Raw genomic sequence first — 21017 nt, forward strand, 5'->3', positions numbered from 1 at the left:
AGTGTGCGATTGCATGTGCAGTCGAGCGGTACAAAAATATTTTGTGCAAAACAAGACCAGCCCTGTGGTTACTTATTCTGTGCGATGATTCCAGCGATGGAGGTCCCGGAATTGACGTCAGATACCAGCCCTGCATACGTCTGGTCAAGCCTGCGTTTTTCCTACCACTCCCAGAAAACGGTCAGTTGACACCCATAAACGCCCTCTTCCTGTCAATCTCCTTGTGATCGGCTGTGCGAGTGGAAACGTCACTAGAAGCATTGCACAGCAATGATGCTGTTTGTGCCTGTACAACGCGCGTGCGCATTGCGGTGCATACACATGCGCAGTTCTGCCATTTTTTACCTGATCGCTGCGCTGCGAAAATCGGCAGCAAACGATCAACTCAGAATGACTCCCATTGTTCCTTAACATAGGCCAAAAGCTGGCTAAACTAAGCAACAGAGCAGTGTCACAAACACACAGCAGTTATTTCTATTTAAAAATGTTTTGCAAATTAGTCATGTATTAGCAATAGATAGCAGTAAGAAAACAGGGCGCTTAGAAACAGGTATAGTATTTAAATTTTATATATATAGAAGTTGCACAGACAATTAAGATCAATATACACAATAGTATATCACAATACACACAGGGCCGGTTCAAGGGCGCAGAGCGCCCCGGGCAGGAAAGGGGCGTGGCCTAATACAGGGGGCGTGGTGAGTCACGCCCCCTGTACATTGAAAGCGCCGCTTGAATGCTGAGCGGTGCGCGATGACGTCATCGCGCACCGCACAGCAAAAGGTCCTCTCCACGAAGAGAAACTAGACGCTATGCGTCTAGTTCCCTTCGTGGAGAGGACCTTTGCTGTGCGGTGCGCGATGACGTCATCGCGCACCGCTCAGCAGTTACTCTCCACGAAGGGAAACTAGACGCATAGCGTCTAGTTCCCTTCACAGGAGGCGCTGAGGACGGGGACGGCAGCGGGCAGCGGAGGCGGACGGGGGACACAGCGGGCAGCAGTGGCGGATCTTGCCACGGTGCGGCGCCCTCCGGATGGCGCCAGCGCCCTCCGGAAGGCGGCGCCCCGGGCAAAAGTCCTGCTTGCCCGTGGCAAGAACCGCCACTGAATACACAGTACCGGCCGGTGCATAAATAAAAAATAAATAATTCTAAAAGTTCATGTTAGTAAATGTCAGTTGCACCGTGTTAAAATAAGGCTTTAGAGAAAAGTCATTGGTTTGATATTCAAACTTATGTAGAGACACTTTATCTTCTCAGGTTAGCTAATGCAAGTGGTTAATAACAGTCTGATTTTCAAACTTATATAGAGACACTTTGTCTTCCCAGGTTGACTAATGCAGATGGTTAGTAGCAGTCAATGTTATTTGTAAACAGTTTAAAGCAAGCCATGCAATTTTAAATCATAAATGTCTGATTGAAAATTCAACAGTGCTAATTCTGTCTTCCAGTAAGAGTAGTAAGCACTTCCTGATATGCTGCACTTGGCCAGGTAAAGCGATAATTACATATATAGCCTACTTGTGCTGACAGGCTCCGATCAGAGATATGATGTGGAGTTGGGGCTTGTGTCTCCCATCTGCTGGTGCTGTAATAACCATTGATTATGCAGCCATCTCCGGAGATCCCCCATCCTTTCAAGTGTCAGAAGGGTTGTGCTGGCAAGGCACGTACCGATAAGGTATGATGGGTGATGGGTCCTTTACACGTTTCCCTGCTTCAAACACCCTCGGCGGCTTCCTCAGAAGGATAGATGTATTAGTAATAACCAATCAAACCAACTCACAAGTACTTTCAATAGAAAACAATCAAACAGAAATTTACTAAGAGTCATGTGTGGAATATCAGAACTCTAAAGTAATAGTAGTAGTTATCAAACAGCAAAGACAAAGAAAACCTAAACCATGTGTAAAATAGCAACAGCAGAAGTGGATTCCCCCTACACAAGTGCACATGCACCCAGCACCTGTCTATTCACATTGCTCCATCTATACCTCCCTGGCCTACTGATGACTTGCACTCTGTGCTCATGTAAAGCCACGATCAATCAGTAGAGTTCCATAACTGCAGGATACAGTGCAGGTTGGATACAGTGTGGGTTACAGTGCAGGGCAGATACAGTGTGGGTCAGATACAATGTGAGATACAGTGCAGGTCGGATACAGTGTTGATTGGATGCAGTGTGGGTTGGGTACAGTGTGTGTTACAGTGCAGGTCGGATACAGTGTGGGAAACAGTGCAGGTCAGATACAGTGTGGGTTTCAGTGTTGGTTGAATACAGTGTGGGTCAGATATAATGCACCTTGGATACGGCGTGGGTCGGACACAGTGCGGGATATAGTGCAAGTCAGATACAGTGTGGGTTGGATACAGTGTGAGATACAGTGCAGGTCGGATACAGTCTGGGTTGGATGCAGTGTGCGTTGGGTACAGTGTGTGTTACAGTGTAGGTCGGATACAGTGTGGGAAACAGTGCAGGTCAGATGCAGTGTGGGTTTCATTGTTAGTTGAATACAGTGTGGGTCAGATATAATGCTCCTTGGATATGGCATGTGTCGGACACAGTGCGGGATATAGTGCAAGTCAGATACAGTGTGGGTCGGATAGAGTGTGTTTTACAATACAGGTCAGATAAGGCATGGTTTAGCCTTGTACATGATTGTCCATTTAAAAAAAAATGTCAGAGTACAGACGGCATTCCGCACGGCTGCCGAACTTGAACTTCATCACATCCCATCCCTGGTTTCTTTGGGAATGGTGAGATGAATATTTATTGATGGTGGATTGGAAACTATAGGACTAGGCAGGTGTGGGTGTGCAAGATTTGTCATAAGGGATTAGTTTATTGAATTGTATTGATTTTTGTCCTTTGAAGTGGCAAAAATGCTAAAATAATGGTCTTTGGATGAGGGAGGTGTATTGCCTGGTCTTGCTGGTATTCGAAGTTGCCACTCAATGGTAAATATAAATAATGATAATGAGTAAAGCCTTCTTTCTTTCTTTTTCTATGTCAAACCAACCAATCAGGGTTATCCACAGCAATTGAAGGGATCTTAGCCTCAGGAATCTGAAAGAAATAAACTAGATTTTTATTAGAGATAAATTGTGTCTCTACTTGATAATGCTCTAAATATATCCTGATTATTAATCTAAACAGGAATCTTCAAATTGCAGCTTGGATTTCTAAACCAGTGTTAAGGGACTCAATACCATCCTCAACTTTAGATTTTGTTTAAACATATTTATTGTTGGATTGACAGAAATACAGTAGAGTTGAGCAAGAAAGCAGTGTTAATAATGGTAAGAGAAAGGAGAGTGCAGTAAGGATAAAATAGGTATCAATCAAAATAATAATATATAAACCTAATGTTAGGCAATAAGAAATCATAAGGCAAGGACAGTAATTGAATAATCTGGAAAAAGTGAAGCTTGCATGACAAATTAGAAAAGTAAAGGGAACAGCATAATCATATTACAACAATGTATTTGCAATTCTGTGCAGGCATGTCCCCCTGCAAAGCATAAATATACTCCAAAATGACATGAGGGGTCTAGAAGGGGGGGACCATTGGCAATTACCTCCAAATTGTATCATGCGATGAGTTGAACACACCGCCTCAATGAATCCTTAACTATTGGGTATAGGGTGTGCACACAGGGCAACCAAGTACCAAAAACATTTTCAGTTATACCCTCTTTATTCATGGTTGTCTCAGTAAAGTCCATCATAAATAAAAACATAGCTTCTGGCAAGTACTAATGCAAAGATATGTGTATTTGGATTGATACATTGTGACATATTTTTTTTAATTTCTTTTTTGTAGCTGCAGCTAATCTAGTAAGTAATAATTGATTACCTTTTGTCAATCATGAAGAACTGAAATCTGGGTAAACATTACAACATGCCCAAGTCTTAGGGATCACAAAATAAATTACTATTATTTATATAGCGATTGAAGTCTTCCCAAAGAGTCTGCAGCAGGGGACATTTGGACATTCCCATATACAATGTAAAATATCTGCATCAGGGACACCACATTTGTAACAATCAGAATTGTCTGCATCACCAAGAGCATATTTTAATTTGGTGGTATAATATGCTCTATGTAATATCTTGAGATGCATTTCTGCAAACAAGATCAAGACTAATTGTTTGTCAAATTAAGGCAGGAGTTAGTAACACTTGACAAGGAGTTATCTGGAAATTTCACCTGCCATTTCACAAACTCAGTTTTGCAAGTATCCAAATTAAAATTGGGATGTGAATGAGAGTATATAAAGGAAGTGGAGAAGTGGGGTCTGATGTAGCGCACCATCCAAGCCCCAAACTAAATCATCTGTAGGAAAGCCCTGCAGCATGGCCTGAATATAACCCATGACCTGCAAAATGGAAATAAAGGGATGATTGAAGAGAAATTTCTCTTGTAGCCAAGACCTCGCAAGAGATTGTAAGGTACAGTCTTGTGAAAACTGATAAATGGAATGGAGACCACTGGTAAGCCATCTGTGACAATTAATGGAGTATCTGCCAGGTTAAAAGGAAAAATAACCCCATAAGGACAGATACAATGATGATAATTTGGACAAGTGAGATTGGGATCTAATTATGCACCATGCTAAGTATGTTATGTATATGAGAACATTGTCTGTAACATCTGAGGGGAGTGATAACGGGTGTGTATGAAGTAAAGATAATAAATTAAGATAGGGACTAAAGGCCTGCTCTATAGAATAAGTGGTATAAACATTAAAACCCCCAATCCAATCCATGGCAGTCCTATAATTGGCTCCCAGGGTGTACTGGGTAAATTAATCACACCCAATGTGTGATTGTAAACAACATTTGTAAACAACAAAATACTGGGACGTGAACTTTTGTAGAGCCTGATTAAGGAGCCCCAAGTTTCTCTTTGTAGGAATGATTGGCAAAATATAAGAAAAAAGTGAAGTCCAGGAAAGCATATAATTTTATAGACATGGCATCTATCGATACAAGACAGTGGGAGATGAGCCCTTTTGGGGAAATACAAACAGTGATGGATTGTAGTGATAGAGGCCCATGCTTAGGGGTGTGGCCATCCACCACAGAGGCTTGGCTAACTATTAGAGATTGTATGATTTGTGTCCCTTTACACATAAAAATAGTAAATACTGCTAGTGCATATATGATAATGTATCAGATTAATAACAGCAATGCAATGTAGTGCATACAACATAGTCCTGTGCAGTATAATATAACTTATGTATAATGTATAATTCAAGTGCATAGCCTAAATCTGATCCCTAGAGGAGAGGGTGGGCCCTCAGGCAGTGGGGCCTACTGGGGTTTCCCCTGTGGGCCAGTCCGGTCATGACTACAAATAAGTTTTCAATAAAAGCTCAGTATAATTCAGTTATATAATTGGAAAGGATATGTAAAATATCGGCTTGCCCACCAAAAGGGAAAGGAGTTCATCCCACCCAAATTTAGCCTCCTCACAAAAGACCATGGTTCCTGTTTTTGAATAAATTATCCCAAAGCTTGCTAGAAGTTCAAAATCTGTGAATCAATTTGTAAGCAGTAACTTCCTTGGTATTGGCAAAACACAGTAACAGGTCATCGGTGAAGGCAGATAATTTAATTTCAATACCACACCAGTTTGTTACTTTTCCAAAATGATGTAAGAGAAAGTCAAGTGTCAAATCAAACAGTAATTGCAGGATGAGTATTGAAGGATTTAATTATCAAGAAGACTTCATGATCATGTTATAATGTCTGAAACACATTAATAAGGTCTGGGCTAAATTGCTGATAATTAAAAAGGCAGATCAAGTGGTACCATGACACCCTATCAAAAGCTTGCTTTGCCCACATCACACACAAGCTGGGGGCACTGGGTTATTCTTTTGTATATAGTTATAGAAGGTAGTAAGGTGAGAGACTATCTCTGAGGAAAGCATTTTATAGTATGCAGGTGACAGGCCATTTGGACATGGAGTCTTTCCTGTAGGTAGTGTTTTAATAACAGAAGCAATTTTTTGTTTTGTAATGGACATTAGCAGGTTTTCCTTATAAGATGTAGTAAACATGTACAATCCAGCCTGTCTTTTAAATGTCTTTTAAGGATGCAGTTTCAAGGTGATTGACAGCAGCAGCCACCGGGGGATGTCGAATTGGCTTTGTGAGGGTATTGCGGGTAAAACGGGGGCATGCCAGCAGCGTTTTCTAGGCAGCTGCGTGACGTCACATGCAGAGCCGCTCCTATAAAATATAGCGCCGGATTGCCTGCCAGCACTGGTAGGGGTTGACCTTAAATCTATGCATATGCAATTAAATTGTGGATGCATCGCATGGTGGTGCCACACACATGCTAGGCAGCCTGACCCTGTGCTGGCTGGCCCCCAGCATGTGAGTAGATGGACGCAGATCTTGCTGCGGGAAGCAAGATCTGCGTCCATATTTGAATAACCCCCTAAGTACCTTCTTTTTCTTAATAATGTTGTAAAGTCCCTCCAAATTCCACAATAAAAACTTCAAGGAACATTTTGTTATTGAGCCCTCGGGTCTGTTAGGCAATGAGGTAGACATCAACCAATTACCATCATAGCCCAATGTGAACTCTATCACTGTGCCCATGCCAATCCCAGTGGGTAATGCAAAAGAGAAAAACCATTCACTGCATTAAGTACCCAACCACACATCGAAAAACAAAAACTGCATTAAAAGAATAAACACTGGAACTGTACAGAGAGCAATCCAACAATATTTGTCTTTTGTGTCAGCAAAAAAAAAAAGTCAACAATGGTTTAAAGGTAACAACCAAAAGGGTGGCATAAAAAGTAGGAAATTTAAATCATATAAATTGTCAAAGTAGCATAGATATTAATAGCAAAAAGCTAAAAAAACTCCATATCCAAAATGTACACGGACTTGTTATCATGAATGATTCAGAGCTTAGTTGAATATAGCAAAGCAAAGTGTATACCCTTAATGAAAAATTCTTTGCAAACTATTTTGTTAGAAAACTAGGAAGGAAAAGTCCTGGAACAGGAGCAATTGTGGTCCTCATAGGAAAAGGCATTTGACTTTCTGTATTCCTCCCACAGCTTGACTTTACGTTATATGCATAATTCAGGATCTTAAAAATAACAGGTATCAGATGTTGTTGGAAATTCTGTCAGTCGGAGCTAATTCTGAGAGCTCTTTCCAGAATAGGGGCAGTGGAAGCATTCATGCCCAGAACAGTAGGCAGCCATAAAGAGATAAGTTAGAGTAGCTCTAGGCTTAACTGACTTCAGGAGACTTACTGTATGAGTTTTAAGTTCTTGCAACTGTTCCTGTTCTCTAGGTCTTACAATTTATCATGAAGGGTTGTGATGGTGGATATCTGGGAATGCAGAAGTGTTTTAGCATCATGAAATTCATCCTACAAGGTGGACACACTGTCTTCAACCTCTGTTATTTGTTTGGAAGGGTTGGTGGTGGTGACCAGCAGTGGGGATCCCTGCGGTCAACATACCGACCCCGGGATCCCGGCCGCAGAATGCTGGTGCATGGGGGGAGGGGGTGAGCACAACAAAGCCCCTTGCAGGCTCAATGCGCTCACCACGCAGCCTGCTCGGTGGAAATTATATTCCCACTCTATAGTAATAGTCCTTGTTAGTCGGCCTGCCATCTGTAGGGTTTTGATCGCTCAGGATCCTGGCGTCTGTATGGTGACCGCCGGGATCCCGAGCACCGGTCATATGACCAATCCCATTTGTAATGCTGTGACAGTACAGTCACAGTCACATTGATGGCTTCAGTTTTTTGTCCAGAAGTGGTGATATACTGTAATATTTGAAATTTCCTTTGCCTTCTGGACAGAAGTGGTGCTACATTTTGCTGAATCAAATAAGGCCTCAAGGTAGGCAGAAAAATGCTCAGCGAGTATGATGTAGGATTTATTTAAAAAGTCACAGCAAGGAAAGATATGTGAAAATGTTTAAGGCAAAAAGCTTTGTTCAAGCTCACTCCAGCAATGCAGGCAGCAGGTAGATAGTCAGGATGCTGGCAGAAGCATGAAAGACCCAGTAGAAATGAATTGCATAGGCCCCCAAGGAGTGTAGGATTATAAACAAGAACTAGTTCCTCTCACTATGGGGAAGGGATGTGAGGGGGAACAGGCTCTTTCACTGAGGCAAAAATTCCCAGGCATTTCCTCCTCTTTCAAGGAAGTTACCGCATGCAGGGAGCAGAGTGCAGCTCTAGTGACCTCACCAATTCCCATCACAGTCAGACCAAGGAGATGGAGGGGCAGAAAATCTGGGGAAGTCCTGATGGCAGCAAGTCCAGGAAGTGCCGCTGGGACTGCGAACTGGGAAGCCAGCTGAATGAAAGTGCCTGGCCTGAGCAAGATGGCAACCATAGGTAGTGCCGCACCGATGTGTGGCAGGTTTCTGGTATGAGAAGCAGTGCAAGGGGCTGGGGAAGTTGCAACACATGTCTGCACTAATCCCTGGTGGCCACAGCTAGCAGGTGGGGTCTCGATCACCGCTGGTTAATGCCAGTTCAAGGTGAGAGACATGGGAAGCCCATATAAAATGCAGCAAGTATACTTTTTCCACCCACCAGAAGTCCCAACTTTAGATTTTTGATATATAGGGGCAAATTCAGTATGAATCGCAAGTAGCTATTCGTACAGAATTTTTGCTGAGGGGCCGCGGGCTCATGCGCAGCAGGCCCTACTGTGCATGCGCCCACAATTTCTGCGGGGGGGGTGCAGAAATTACGATCGGCCTCTGCCTGTCAATCAGGCAGAGGCGGTCGCGGGGCGGGAGGGGGAGGCAACGCTCCATTTTCTGGGTGGAAACGGACCGTTGCGGGGTCATGCCAACCCAAACGGTGGGATGTACGCACGAACGGGGGCGTGTCGGGGGTGCAGCTGCTGCAACAACAAAAATGGTGTCAGGACTCCTGCGGCCACAGCTAAGCTGCTCCGGCAGGAGTCATCCTTAATTTCTGCTAACAAGCAGAAATTGCGTGCTGTTCGCAATTTCTGCTTGAAGCAGGGGGGCCTTTCCCAGCACTGGGCGGCCCCCAGCATGCGTGCTAATGGTTAGCAAATTCTGCTGAATTTGCTAACCTTACTGAATTGGCCCCATAATTCATATATATAATTCATATAATAATGGGTTTTTTTACTTTTTGAAAACATATGAGTATATTTATTTATACAAATGAAGATGTTGCAACCAATGAGATTCTAGCTCTTATCTTCTAGAAGGTGTTAGATAAATAAGTAGAATCTGATTGGTTGCAATGGCCTATATCTCCACTTTATTAAATATACCCCATAGTGATTAATATACCTACTGTAAATAGTTACTATTTTAATATGATTATGGTTAAAATGTGGGGAAAAAAATGTTGATGTCACAATATTATCTCAGCTTTAAATGTACATTTCTCTGCAGTTGTATGATTTGTATCCCTAAGTAAGTTATGTTCTGTTTTCCCATTGAACTTATTATACCATGCAGGTCTAATTGTCCTTCCCAATGCCAGTGTAATTTTTAGAGAATACCAAAACTGTGCAGATTTTTTTAGATTTTCTCTAGCTTCAGCTGTATGCTTTGTTTGCAGTTAGTTGTGTTTAGATAAGGAGAGGGCTGCCTAGGCACAAAATCTATATAAGGGTCTTGAATTTTTGTGATTGGTTGAAGTTGTCATGTGCTGCTAGGCAGACCAAGGTTTGTAGTGAGTTGTAATTGGTTAGGACCAGCCTATCAGTGAGTATAGAGGCGGTGATTTTAGTGTATTCTTCCTCTTATCAGTATGGAAAACCACCCACCCACCCTATTGGCTCTTTAATTTGGCTCTTTTCAATTGGCTTACTAATATCATTTGTTTCCGAATCCATTTTTAGTATTTACTATGATGTAGGTACAGTACATCTAATGTATTTCTGTATAAATATATAAGGAATTGGGTAAATGTACTGTACTGTAGGATCAAATGCCTGAATTTTAAAATGTTTTACCAGAATATCATGAGCCTGACACTTTATCAAACTCCTTTTATACGGTACACTGATGTCTAAACTACAGTATGGACTGTGGGACTTATCCAGCTTCACGATCGCATAATGCCCTATATAGGCCCATTGTGCATGCGCAGGTCCTTTTCCACACATGCTCGGACCTTGCAATGCAATTGCATTGATGCTAACACTCCTGCCTGATTGATAGGCAGAGGTGTTCGCTGGGAGGTCAGGGACATCGACTCTGCATTGCGGGGGCGTAGATTCAGCATTGCAGGGGCAACCTTTTGGCCTAAACTGTTTCCCAGCATTGTCGGAAATTGGGACTGGCTTCAATGGGAAACATGGTAGCAGCCCAACTGCCTTTGCAGCCAGGCTGCAGAGGCAGGGGGGCTTTCCTTATTTAGCGATGCTATCCCAATTGAATTGCGATTGCATCGCTGGCCGCCAGCAGCCCCCAGCATGTGATCACAAGCAGGTGCAGTTTTGCTAATTTAGAAAAACTTCAACTGATGCTAAATAAGATCCTATATTCTGAGTGTGTGGGTTCCCAGCTGAGGCAGCAACTGCCACAATTGATCTTTGAATTCCCTTTACTCTATGTTGCCATTGAGTGAAGTCTGATTGTTGATGTGCAATTAAATGAGGCATACTTACTTGCAATTCATTTCTGTTTCTTTTCGCCAACAGTTTAAAGTCTTTAAAATGTAGCATACAGTAATGGGTCTGTATGTTATGATTAATTCAGGAATATTTCATTCATACATTACACGAGAAGATAACGAAGGCCTAATCCTTGTTTAACATATTCAGACCTCACACATTATTGGAAAGGACAGATTTTTATAGCCACCTAAAGAGTTATATCTGCATTTAACTGATCTTTGTATATTGAAGCAAACTTTGGAAATGATGCTTTCCTTAAAATCAGTTATTATACAGTTTTTTTTTGGTCGGTGACCTTGTTCAGATCGTATAGTAATTTTACATTTTATTTTTACTATTTGTTTGGGAACACAAGTCTGTCATCAATTATAGTTTTTTTGTTAAGTAAATGTAAAGTTTTTGTATTTGAGTTTTGGCCATGAAGCAAACGTTTCCCAGCTTTCCTCTGCCACTTACAGAACTTATTAGTACTGTGGTCAATCCTGCACTGAGCAAGGTGAATGACCTACTTTTAAAAAAAAGCAGTAAAATATTTTACTATTATGTCCTGTACTCCCTTTTATTAATTTCATTCAATTGTGCTACCACTTATGTACACTCACAATGTGTCCCCGAATCAAAGGCGTAAAGAGCACTGGCAGGCCCAGGTACTTTTCTCGAGGAAGGGATGGGGGGGTGGGAGTAATTGTGGGAGGAGTGGCCATGCCCCTTATGCAAATTAATGTGTAAAAAACTGCTGCTGACCTCCCTACACCACCACAGCCGATCCAGCATGCAGCTGCTGACAGGTAAGGGGGTGGGGGGATGACAGCAGTACCCGGGTCCCTCCCTCAGGCCAGGGCATGGGTAATAAGTGCCCACCCCTCCCTGACAGCAGCAGTGCCCAGAATAAAGTAGGAACATTGCAATGCCCCATTTTAAATTGTTGATTTGTCCTATTGGTGTAGAACAATCAGCACCAGTGGAATATGAAATGGAGTAAAGGCCAAACAGTGAGCCTTAACCAGGTAACTAGGTTTATCGTATAACAGCAAGTAAAGGGTAAAAGTACGAATGCAAGGGTTAACTGCACAGTGGTGTTTCAATGCCAGGCTGGAGCAAGCAGTGGTTTCTGGGCATTGTAGTGCGTCTGGTACAGGATGCACCACTGGGGGTCAGCTGAGTGCTAAAGCAGTTAAGCAGTGGTGGCATGTGTCCTCAGCCCTTTGGGTTGCAGCAAGGCTAGGCGCTTGTGGACTGCGTCCAACTGCTGTGAACGATAGAAGAAAAGAAACCATGGCCAGGCTATGCATGGTCAGCAGCGCATTCAGCAGGAAGAACCTGCTGTATGAGCTGCAGCAGGTCCTAGTGTCCACCGGGTTAGGTAGACAAGAAGGAGACAGCACTGATCTTCTACCAACAGTTATAACCATTCAATATGCCCTTCTCCTAAACTGGCACTTGGTTGAACATAACTGCCCCAATATTTCTTATGTAAAGTATAAAAATGTAGAAATTTCTGATGCTGCATTTTTTCCAAATTTCCAAAAAATCTCATCAGAAAAATGACCACTAATATAAGATGGTTTTGAGAGGTGAGATAGCTTAAGTAGCAGTTACCTTGCAAGTTACATGTTCATAAAATAAAATATATGAATTTAAAATAAAAGCCTCTCACCCCACCCCTCATTAGCATACCATACTGCATAGGAATATTTTTATAGTGTAGTGGCTTACTTATATAACTTACTGTCACTGACCTAGGTTGGGGGTGTTGTGAACTCGGGGGTTCGTCCGATGGTAGGGAAGAGGAACCACAGTTGGTTCGGAACAGGGATGGCCTGATATAGGTCTTCCTCATACAGGACTCTGACAGTAAGGCTTGGTGAAAGTATTGAAGATCTTTATTGCAGGAAGGGAACAACACAATGTCACATAGCAGCAAGGGAACTTATGGGGGAGTGTCCAGGCCTATAGAAGAACTTGTAAGCAATGGTAAAGATGCTAATAAATGAAGTACTTGTGAGTGATGGTGAAAGACACTGAGAATGATGTTTTTAAAGATGCTGATGATTAAAGAGCTTGTGAGCGATGTAAAAGATACTGGTGACTGAAGAACTTGTGAGCGATGTTTTTTAAAGACACTGATGATTTGAAGAACTTGTGAACGGTGTTTAAAGACACTGATGATTTGTAGAATTTGAGAGCGGTGTTTAAAGACACTGATGACTTGTAGAACTTGAGAGTGGTGTTTAAAGACACTGATGATTTGTAGGACTTGAGAGCGGTGTTAAAGACGCTGATGACTTGTAAAACTTGTGAGCGGTGTTTGAAGACACTGATGATTTGTAGAACTTGAGAGCGGTGTTTTAAAGACACTGATGATTTGTAGAACTTGGGAGCGGTGATTAAAGACACTGATGATTTGCAGAACTTGAGAGCGGTGGTTAAAGATACTGATGATTTGTAGAACTTGAGAGCGGTGGTTAAAGACACTGATGATTTATAGAGCTTGAGAGCGGTGTTTAGCCCGCAGCCCACGCTGACCCCGAGAAGCACTGGTGACTGGACCGCAGAGAAACACACCAGCCGCTGGGAACGCTGGAAACTGTGCAGCAACTGGCACCTGGAAATGCTGGAGACACTGGAACTCAACTACAGAGAGACTCGCCGGGAACAAGAGCACTGGCATCCACTTCAGGGGAAAAGACTATACTCAGGCACCGAGGGTCTGCCCGGCGTCTGACTTTGAATCTCCCGCCTCTGATGATGTCACCTGCTCCCGCCCACGTGATGCCGGGTGTCATGGCGGCGCCCCTGCCCCGGGGAACCGCCGGGAGCTGCGCCAGCCAGACGCCGGAGCCTGTGGACCACCGAAGGTGGAGGCCACAACACAGACCAGCAGGCACGCAGGGGTAAGCGCGGCAAACGCTGCCTCTGGCGTGTGACAGTTCCCCCTCTTCCAGGAGTGGCCCCCGGACACTTTCCAGGTTTTGTTGGATGTATGGAATGGAAGATCCGCACCAGTCGGGGAGCCATAACTTCAGTATCCTTGACCCAGCTCCTCTCCTCGGGGCCAAAACCTTTCCACTCCACCAAATACTGTAGATTCTTGTGAAGATAACGAGAGTCAAGAATAGCTTTGATTTCAAAGTCCGTTCCAGCTTCAGTCTCTGCAGAGGTTGGCCTCGGGGACTTTGAATGGAACCGGTTTAAAATAAGGGGGCGAAGGAGAGAGACATGGAAGGAATTTGGTATCCGGAGGTGGGAAGGCAATCCCAATTTGCAGACAACCGGGTTCAGGACTTGTAACACGGGGTAAGGACCAATAAACCTCGGAGCGAACTTCATAGTGGGCACCCTTAACCAAAGATTGCGGGTAGAGAGCCATACCCTGTCACCAACCTTGTATTGGGGAGCTGCTCGTCGCTTCCTATCCGCAAAGAACTTATAGCGGCCGGAGACTCTCTTGAGGTTAGCATGGACTCAACTCCAAATTTGACTGAAGTGCCGGAGAGTAGAGGCTGCAGCAGGAACATCCTCCGGAGGACAAATGGGTAATTCTGGAACTTGGGGATGAAATCCATAATTAATGAAAAATGGGGACTCACCAGTCGAAGAGTGGTACAGATGATTATGGGCAAACTCGGCCCATGGCAACAGTTCCACCCAATCATCTTGTGAGGGAGAAAGATAAACACGGAGAAAAGTCTCTAAATCTTGATTGATGCGTTCAGTTTGCCCATTGGTTTGTGGATGGTAAGCGGATGAAAACTTGAGTTTTATTTGTAAGGCCGTACAGAGGGCTCTCCAGAATCTTGCAGTAAACTGTACCCCCCGATCAGAGAAGATTTCATGTGGTAACCCGTGCAGGTGGAAATGTTCCCGGATAAATAACAAAGCCAACTTGGGAGCTGATGGTAACCCGGTCAAAGGTACAAAATGTGCCATCTTAGAGAAACGGTCAATAATTACCCAGACGGTATTGTGACCCCTGGAGAGGGGCAATTCAGTGACAAAGTCCATAGAGATATGAGTCCAAGGCCTCTTAGGAATGGACAGTGGATGCAACAACCCCGCAGGAGGCAGATGAAGAATTTTGTGCTGAGCACACTGAGGACATGAGTTGACATAACCTTGAATATCCTTCTTCATAGTGTCCCACCAGTAAGATCTTCGTAGAAACTCCCACATCTTTTGAACTCCAGGATGACCGGAAAACTTGGAAATATGAGCCCACTGCAACAACCTTGGTCGGAATTTAGCTGGCACAGACATTCTCCCTGGAGGAGGACCCAGAGCGGTGGGAGCCGCTGACATAGAAACTGGACTGAGAATCAAAGCCTTCTCAACAGAATTCTCCTCATCCGAAGCCATTAAGGAACGGGATTAAGCATCAGCCTTGGTGTTAAAAGTCCCAGCCCGGTACTTAATAACAAACGAGAATTGAGTAAAGAAGAGCGCCCATCTAGCTTGACGGGGATTCAAGCAGTGGGCCGTCTTGAGGTACAGCAAATTCTTGTAATCAGTGAAAATTGTAATTAGGTGTTTAGCACCTTCCAAAAGATATCTCCATTCCTCCAAGGCAGATTTTATTGCCAAAAGCTCTTTGTCTCCAATGGCGTAATTCCGTTCAGCAGGAGAGAACTTGCGAGAATGGAAACCACATGGATGTAACTTCCCATCTGGAGCGTACTGCGAAAGCACGGCACCTATGCCTACCGTGGTAGCAACAACCTCCAAAAAGAATGGTTTTAAAAAATTTGGTTGTTGAAGTACCGGTGCGGACATAAACCCTGCCTTCAACTGAGTGAACGCTGCTACAGCTTCAGAGGACCAATGACTTGGGTCAGAACCCTTCTTGGTTAGGGCAGGGATAGGTGCCACAATGGTAGAGAATCCCTTTATGAATTTCCGGTAGTAATTTGCAAACCCAGAAATTGTTGTACCGCTTTCAAGGAAAGAGGCTGAGTCCAGTCCCGAATGGCAGTGAGTTTCTCCGGATCCATACGAAGCTCCGTGCCCGAAATGATGTAACCAAGAAATGGAACAGAAGGGACCTCAAAGGTACATTTGGAAATCTTGCCATAAAGATGATTCTCTCACAATCGAAGAAGTACCTCTTTGACCTGTATTCTGTGCTCTGTGAGATTCTTAGAAAATATCAGAATGTCATCCAAATATACCACTACACTTAGGTATAGCATATCCCGAAAGATTTCATTAATGAATCCCTGGAAAACGGCAGGGGCGTCGCTGAGGCCAAACGGCATTACCAGATACTCGTAATGCCCGTCCCTGGTATTGAAGGCCATCTTCCATTTGTCCCCTTGTCGGATACGTATCAAATTATAAGCTTCCCTTAAATCGAGCTTGGTGAAGACTCGGGCTCCGCGAACTCTATCAAAAAGCTCCGTGATGAGCGGCAACGGATACTTATTCTTAATGGTGACATCATTTAGACCACGATAGTCAATACATGGTCTCAGCCCTCCATCCTTCTTCTTCACAAAAAAGAACCCTGCCCCCGCCGGGGAGGTAGAGGGGCGGATGAATCCTTTTTGCAGATTAGACTGGATATAGTCCGACATAGCTTGGGTCTCGGGTAATGATAAGGGATAAGTGCGACCCCAAGGTGTCATTTTCCCCAGAATGAGCTCAATGGGGCAGTTCCAGGGTCTATGCAGAGGTAACTGATCGGCCGCCTGTTCCGAGAACACGTCTGAAAACTCCCGATAGGCCTCCGGAATGAGCCCTTCATCTGACTTGGAAGATACACGGAGCGGGTAGACAGGAGTGAGACAATTTGAATGACAAAATGGACTCCAAGATATTATTTGTGTCGAACTCCAGTCGACGTGAGGGTTGTGAAGTTTAAGCCACGGAAGGCCGAGAACCAGATCGTGGGGCATCTCCCGAATCACTAGGAACTCCAGGTGTTATTGATGCAGAGCTCCCACTTGCAGCTTGATTGGCACTGTACAACTTGAAATCAGACCGTTAAAAATTTGGGTACCATTGATAGCAGTCAACGCAATAGGTTGTTCGACCGACCGTAACTGAAAACCCAAATTCTGGGCACAGGAAAGGGAAATAAAATTCCCCGCAGCCCCTGAGTCCAGCAGAGCCTTAACGGGTTTGGCTATTGACTCAGAAAACAGAGACACGGAGAGTAAACAGTTCACTGTCGGAGAAGGTTTAGAAGAAACCCCTAGCTCGACTCCTCCGGAACAAGCTAGGACTGCCCGTTTCCCGGGCGAGACTTGCAAAACTTGAGAAAATGATCCGCGGCTCCACAGTAGAGGCAGAGTCTACCCTCACGACGACGCTGACGTTCCTCTGGGGACAGCCGAGATCGATTAATCTGCATGGGTTCGTCAGGACTCAGAATAACCGTTTGCTTAGACGGAAGAGATCGGACCCTTGATCGATCTGACCGACTACGTTCGCCACCTCGTTCCTGCATACGAAGATCCACCTTTACACAGAGCGAGATCAACTGTTCTAAGGAATCTGGCAAATCTCTAGTGATCAACTCGTCCTTTTGACGATCGGAGAGCCCTTTCCAAAAGGCAGCCCGGAGGGCATCATTATTCCAGTGCAGTTCTGAGGCTATGGTCTGAAAATGAATTACATACTGTCCCACTGAACGAGAGCCTTGTCGGACACGGAGCAAGTCTGCAGAGGCAGCGGTCGTCCTGCCGGGCTCATCAAAGATCCTCCGGAATGACGTAATGAAGTTGGTGTAACTAGTATCCTATGGATCAGATCGCTCCCATAATGGAGACACCCAATCCAACGCTGAACCCTCAAGCAAGGAAATAATGTATGCCACCTTGGACCGATCAGTAGGGAAGTTATGTGAAAGGAGTTCAAAATGTACTTCACACTGATTGAGAAAACCACGGCAATTCTTTGGATTCCCGTTATAACGAGAAGGAGTAGGGAGCTGAAGGCGTGACCTGGTTCCAGACAAGGATGGAACATTACTAGAGACAACCACTGGAGCGGGTACTGGAACTGGGGCCGGAACTACTGAAGCCAGAGAAGTCTGAATTTGATCCAGCCGGCCAGATAATTCCTGGAGATAATGCATCACCTGGCTCTGTGCTGCTTCCTGACTTTGAACTCGGGAAACCAGGTCCTGGATGGTACTTGCCTCTGGGTTCCGATCCCCTGGGTCCATGGCGCCTGAGTATACTGTCACTGACCTAGGTTGGGGGTGTTGTTAACTCTGGGGTTCTTCCGATGGTAGGGAAGAGGAACCACAGTTGGGTCGGAACAGGGATGGCCTGATATAGGTCTTCCTCATACAGGACTCTGACAGTAAGGCTTGGTGAAAGTATTGAAGTACTTTATTGCAGGAAGGGAACAACACAATGTCACATAGCAGCGAGGGAACTTATGGGGGAGTGTACAGGCCTATAGAAGAACTTGTAAACAATGGTAAAGATGCTAATAAATGAAGTACTTGTGAGTGATGGTGAAAGACACTGAGAACGATGTTTTTAAAGATGCTGATGATTAAAGAGCTTGTGAGCAATGTAAAAGATACTGATGACTGAAGAACTTGTGAGTGATGTTTTTAAAGACACTGATGATTTGAAGAACTTGTGAACGGTGTTTAAAGACACTGATGATTTGTAGAATTTGAGAGCAGTGTTTAAAGACACTGATGACTTGTAGAACTTGAGAGCGGTGTTTAAAGACACTGATGATTTGTAGGACTTGAGAGCGGTGTTAAAGATGCTGATGACTTGTAGAACTTGTGAGCGGTGTTTGAAGACACTGATGATTTGTAGAACTTGAGAGCGGTGTTTTAAAGACACTGATGATTTGTAGAACTTGGGAGCGGTGATTAAAGACACTGATGATTTGCAGAACTTGAGAGCGGTGGTTAAAGACACTGATGATTTGTAGAACTTGAGAGCGGTGGTTAAAGACACTGATGATTTATAGAACTTGAGAGCGGTGGTTAAAGACACTGATGATTTGTATAACTTGAGAGAAGTATTTAGCCCGCAGCCCACGCTGACTCCGAGAAGCACTGGTGACTGGACCACAGAGAAACACACCAGCCGCTGGGAACGCTGGAAACTGTGCAGCAACTGGCACCTGGAAATGCCGGAGACACTGGAATACAACTACAGAGAGACTCGCCGGGAACAAGAGCACCGGCATCCACTTCAGGGGAAAAGACGATACTCAGGCGCCGAGGCTCTGCCTCATTAAACTTACCTCTGGGGTGTACAGCATCAGCACTGCAGGAATCACTGGGAAAATGGTGTAGCCACCATTTTCACAGAGATTTGCTCATGTCCAGTAGAGGAATCACTGTGCCATATGCCAGACTGGTAAAGCCTGTTTCTGCACTAGGCACAGTCACTTTATGGTGATGCATCACTCACCTAAAGTATCAGGATTTGTTCCAAGTCATAAAAATACTCAGACTGTTTGTTTTCTTAATGTGGAAACAATGCGAATGGGGCATGGATGCCACTATCTGGCCTAAGATCAGCTAACTGCTGCTCAACCAATCCCAGTCCAGGAAACCCTATATAAGTCTCTCCCTGGCCACTACTTATTGCCAGAACAAGTTCTGCTGTATCCTTCCTGCTTGTTCCCCATAACAAGCACATGAGTTTTTAGGGATTTTCACACACAGGTAGTAGCAAATTAATGTCTTCATTTTGTGAATATTGCATGTGAATCAATAACGCCCTATGGCTCTATATAGTTGGGCATAGTGATGGGATGCAGTTAATTTACCAGCTGTCGGGATCCTAGCGGTCAGGATACTGACACCAGAATCCCAAGAGCTGACAATGCTGCCATCCGGAATCCTGGCGCACAGGGGATATTCCCACTCTGCGCTTGCCAGCCTGCTGGCATACTGGCAGCAGGGATGCCTCTGTCGGTATATTGACGGCCGGTATCCCGGCCGCCGATAAATCATACCGAACCCATTGTGATATACTGTATGTATTGTTTAATGACATGTATTTTACCATGTCATCTTCTGTAAATTAGAGATGTGCACTGACCCCCATGTTTTGGTTTTGAATCTGCATTTACATTTTTTTTTTAAATTGCTAAGATAACATAACTTGGGCCTTTTTTGTTCCTATAGCATTATTCATCTCAATAACATTCATTTTCAGTCATTTCCCCTTAATATGAACACCTCATAGCACATAATATGATTTTCATCACATTTAGGTCAAAAAGTTGCACCAAGCTAGCTAGATGACTTTTCTAGGTGATAGCAGAGGGGAGCACAAACACGTGGCACTTCAACTTCAAACATGGCACATCTATAAACAGAGTGGCAGTGCAATGGCAGATAGGTTGGCAGTTTAATAAACTGCATGCCTCCATAGAAAGTAACCAATAATATTTTCATGATTTAAGAACTAGATCAGATTGAAGGTAGGAATGATTTGTAAATTAATTTAATTCTTTAATACTGAAAATGTAAATCAGGGAGAGAATTGGAGCCGGTAATGATCTAACATCCTTCATCTTTCACATTCTTCATCTTTCTCTCCATCTCCAGCATCCTGCCAGCAGGGTGAGACGAGCTGAACCAGGGATCATCCTCCAGCTGTCCACTAGGGCTTAACAGTGGGATAGGATGTGTGGCCAGGCTTTTGGTAAGACCCTGGGGATGTGACTGTCCACTTGTAATATGTCCATGAGTGGGGAGAGTGCAAATAGCCATGGACACAGGGGGAGAGCACATTACACTGAAACTGAGGCACATGTACTAAGCAGTCTATTAGGTTGCACTGGTATGCACAATTTTAGCTGCAATGGAGGTGAAACTACAATTCCCAGTATGGATGCATGCATTGCCAGCTTCTATTTGTAAAATAAATGTTGTACATGCCACTATTTTAAATTGAAATATGCTATCTGACCTCACAGGAACACCCAGATACCCCCTCTCTGCACTCACAGCCCTGTTCTAACCTCCCCTTTCTGTACTCACAGCCCTGTCCTAACCTTTCCCTCTGCACTCACAGCCCTGTCCTAAGCCCCCCGTGCACTTATAGCCATGTCCTAACCTCCCCCACTGCACTCACAGCCCTGTCCTAACTACCCCCATGCACTCACATCCCTGTCCTAACCACTCCCCCTGCACTCACAGCCCTGTCCTAACCACCGTCTCGCACTCACAGCCCTGTCCTAACCTCCCCCTCTCTGCCCTGTCAGCCGTGTCCTAATACCCTCCCCCGTCTGCACTCACAGTCCTGTCCTAAGCCCCCCATACACTTACAGCCCTGTCCTAACCCTTCCCCCACCCCTCTGCACTCAAAGCTCTGTCCTAAACCCACCCTCTAAGTACTTACAGTCCTGTCCTAAAACCCC

This window comes from Pseudophryne corroboree, chromosome 5 (genome assembly GCF_028390025.1).
Source record: "Pseudophryne corroboree isolate aPseCor3 chromosome 5, aPseCor3.hap2, whole genome shotgun sequence".
NCBI lineage: Eukaryota > Metazoa > Chordata > Amphibia > Anura > Myobatrachidae > Pseudophryne > Pseudophryne corroboree.